Here is a 4,484-nt window from a genome sequence, read left to right as displayed (position 1 = left end):
TCCGGTTTCCGTGCACTTCACAGCACTGAATCAACTCTACTCAAGGTCACCTCTGATCTCCTCATTGCAGCTGACTCCGATTCATTCTCCATTGTCATCCTTCTTAACCTGACTGCGGCCTTTGACACCATCTCACACACCATCCTTCTCAAAAGACTTTCTTCCATCGGCATCACCCACACCGCCCTCAACTGGTTCCATTCATACTTCAAAGACCGCACTCAGTTCATCCAGCTTAAATATTTCTCATCAAAGTCCCTCCCAGTCACCTCAGGTTTGCCCCAAGGCTCGGTCCTGGCCCCCCTATTATGTATCATATACCTCCTTGCCCTTGGCAGCATTTTCCGAAAATTCAATATCGCTTTATATTGCTTCGCGGATGACACCCAGCTCTAGTTCTCCTGCAAACCCAGCATATCACTCCCTCCCACCTCCGTCACCTCCTGTCTATCTGAAATCAATGACTGGTTTTCTAATGATTTCATGAGGCTTAACAGCGACAAAACAGAAGTTATTCTTTTCAGTACAAAATCAATACAATCCAAAGTTGTCAGTTTTCCCATTCCTGTTGGCCCCTCCATTGTTTTCCCCTCCCCTCAGGTCAAGAGTCTGGGTGTCATCCTTGACAGCACTCTATCTTTCCATAAGCATAATAACACAACCCGGTCAGCCTACTTCCATCTGCACAATATCAGTCAACACCGCCCCTCCCTTTTTCCCTCATCCACTTCTATTCTGGTCCAAGTCGAGTCAAGTCAATTTTATGTGTATAGCCCTTAATCACAGACAGTCTCAAAGGGCTTTACATAACCACAATCAACATCCACTGATCTTAACCCCCAGGAGGGCAAGGAAAAACTCAAAACCCCATTGGGGGAAAAGTGAGAAAACTTGAGAAGGGACCACAGATGGGGGGGAAACCCCCTTCCAGGATGACCAGGCTGCTTTGGATGCTAAGTGGGCAACATTTGACACATACAATGATGCTATACAATGTTAGATGAGATAATGTGAGAGTCAATTAAATGAAGTGCTGCAGGAAGATGACTTTAGTGGAGTGGGTCCTCATCCAGGACCGTAATCTCCATGGCAGCATATCCGAGGATGAGCCTTCGATCTTGAAATAGTCAGTTTGGGGTAAATTCAGAACAGCCACTTCCAAGTGAATCACCATCACCTAATTCCCAAGCCGTGGAATTGGGAACAGAAAAAAAAGAACAGAAATAGTAAACAGGCCAACAAGTAGTTCAACGAAGTGCTGAAATATAGGGAAATCAGAAGAGGCGCTGCATGAAGACGACTTTGGGAGAGCAGGTCCCTCCCCGGTTGGTCAGTGCCGTAATCTTCATAGCAGGTCACCATCACCTAATTCCCAAGCAGGGGAAGAGGGGGCAGAAAAGAGGAGAAGCGGCAGTAAACAGGCCAACAAATAATTAAATTAGATGCTAAAGTATATAAATAAATTGATCAAATGTCGCGCTGCAGGAAGACGACATCACTGGAACAGGTGCATGCCCAGTTTGTCAATGCCTTAAACTTCCTAGTGGGTCACCGTCACCTAATCCCCCAGCCGGGGAAAAGGGGGCAGAATAGAGAAGAAAAGAGAAAAAGCGGCAGTAAACAGGCCAACAAATAGTTCAACTAAATGCACAAGAGTATAAATGCGTCTTTAATAGTGTTTTGAACATTTCTACTGAGGTGGCGCCTCTAATACCTGAGGGTAGTGCATTCCAAAGCATTGGTGCCCGAATAGAGAACGCTCTAGAACCTGTGGACTTCTTTTTGGCTCGCGGAATCACTAAAAGACCAGCATTTTGTGAGCGAAGGTTTTGGGACGGAACATATGGTACCACGAGGTCAACGAGATAGGAAGGAGCTAAGCCATGCAATATTTTATAGGCAAGTAGCAGAACTTTAAAATCACATCTCAAGTGGACCGGAAGCCAATTCAAATTGGCAAGTATCGGGGTAATATGATCAAACTTTCTCGTTCTAGTCAAGAGTCTAGCTGCTGCATTTTGAACTAACTTTTAATACTAGACATGGGGAGACCCGAGAGCAAAATGTTACAATAGTCGAGGCGAGACGTAACAAACGCATGGATTAAGATTTCTGCATCACAAGTTGATAGAATTGGGCGAATTTTAGCAATGTTACGCAGATGAAAAAATGCAGTTCTAGTAATATTTTTAATGTGCATTTGAAACGACATAGTTGTGTCAAATATAACACCGAGATTTTTTGTTGAATCCTTTTGGGCAATTTATCGATACTCATAGTGGTGTCTTTGAAAAAGGTACCGATGACGCGCTGGTCCAATGATCAGCATCTCGGTTTTATCTGAGTTAAGACGCAAAAAATTGAAAGACATTCATAGTTTAATTTCGGCAAGGCATGCCTCTAATTTATAGCAATCACACGGATTCGTTATATCCAACGGCATGTATAATTGCGTATCATCAGCATAACAATGAAAACTAATGTTATATTTCCGTATAATATCACCAAGCGGTAGCATCTAGTACCAATCCCTGCGGAACTCCGCGTGTGATCTTACAAAGATCAGAAGTCGCATTGCCATGAATTACACAGTGCGTCCTCTCCGACAGATACGAATTAAACCAAGAAAGCGCTGAACCTGAAATGCCAACACAAGTTTCAAGGCGTTTTAATAATATGTTATGATCAAGTGTCAAAAGCGGCGCCAAGATCGAGTAAGAGTAATACAGTGAACCCTCGGTTATCGCGGTTAATGGGGACCGAGACCACCCGCGAAAACTGAAAATCCGCGAAGTAGCGGCGCACCTTCAAAAATGCTTAAATTATATATATATATATATATATATATATATATATATATATATATATATATACGGGTAGAGAGAGAGAGACTGAAATTCATGTTATAACAAAAAAAAATTATTATTAAAACTTCTTATTTTTTTATTCCCCAGCCATTATTTTTGTATTTATTCAATTACTTATTTTTGTATTTATTTAATTACTTCGACTTTTAACTTCTGGTACGCCGTCCGGTGTGCCCTGTGAATGTTATGATCCTCCAGCAGAGCTGGAGGATTGAGCAGGACTCTCCAAACGCAGACACAAGTAGGATAACAATCCGACGCCAGGTAGTCAGTGTAGGTGGTAGTGAGTGTAATCAGTGAGTGAATGGGAATCCGGTGCGGGGCTGGTGGGCGCGTCTCGCAGCAGCTGACCGCATGGCGCGAGACGATCGCTGGAGGAACGCCCACACAGCTGAAAAAACAAAAACACACGCGGCATGACAGGCACGGATCATGCCAGTGAAATGAAAGGTGGCATTCTTCATTTATTTATTTCTTCATTTATTCATTCATAACTGACAGCCTCGCGCTCCGCTCGTGCCCGGGGGGAAGAGGTGCTCCTCTTCGGCTTAACTGTGACGCGAGCATGCCCTCCTCCTCCGGAGCTTCCATTCGGTTAAACTTAGGGGCCGCTTGACACCGCCCGTGCCCGGGGAAGGTGCTCCTCTTCGGCTTAACTGTGACGCGAGCATGCCCTCCTCCTCCGTAGCTTCCATTCGGTAAAACCTGATTGGAAAGGTTCAAATTGATTATTACTAGTCATATATTCATTAAGTTTTTCAAGATTTTTGCAATAAACGGAAGATTTGAAACCGGTCTATAGTTGTTGAGACTCTCTGGGTCGAGGTTTGGTTGCTTAAGTAGCGGTCGCATAATGGCGGTCCTAAAGCTGCTGGTACTATACCCGTGGTAAGTGATAGATTAATAATATTTAAGACAGACGGTCCTAGGGTCATAAACAGTTCTTTAATTAGTTTGCCAGGAAGCGGATCGAGCACACAAGTTGTCGGTTTTGCCCCACTAACCAATTTTGTTTGGCTTTCAAGAGATACTTTTTTAAATTGAGATAAGGTTATCGGACAGTTATCAGCCCTAATGTCCCTATTAACACCATTTATGACGGAATTCAACGGAATTGTAAGAACAGTGTCTTTAATCTCATCACGAATACACTCAATCTTCTGAGTAAAGAATTGCATGAAATCGTGAGCTGAATAGGAAGAGCTATCCGAGGTTGGTTGCTGTTGCGTTAGCATTGCTACAGTAGCAAATAAATATTTAGGGTTGTTTTTATGTAAAACAATTAATCTAGAGTAATAATTAGTTTTGGCTAGATTGAGCGCTTCCTTGTATAAACTAGCGCACCATGCCTGACGGAAGACCTCCAGTTTGGTCGCACGCCATTTGCGCTCAAGCTTCCTACAAGAATCGTTTCAGTATGCGTGTTTCCTCATTAAACCACGGAGTCAGCCTCTTTGGACAAGTTTTAGTTTTTAAAGGTGCGACGGAGTCAGGCGCATTTAACAGAGCGACATTAAAGTTGTTTGTAAGATCATCAATCGTACCAATATAATTAGGAAACGAATCGGTTACTAAAGGGAGTAGCTCAGAGAGCGCAGCGGTGGTTAAGGAGCTAAT

This window comes from Idiotropiscis lumnitzeri, unplaced genomic scaffold (genome assembly GCF_059441095.1).
Source record: "Idiotropiscis lumnitzeri isolate Australia: NSW breed Sydney's pygmy pipehorse unplaced genomic scaffold, RoL_Ilum_1.0 HiC_scaffold_26, whole genome shotgun sequence".
NCBI lineage: Eukaryota > Metazoa > Chordata > Actinopteri > Syngnathiformes > Syngnathidae > Idiotropiscis > Idiotropiscis lumnitzeri.
The sequence above is the reverse complement of the archived record's forward strand: the minus strand, read 5'-3'. Positions refer to the sequence as shown.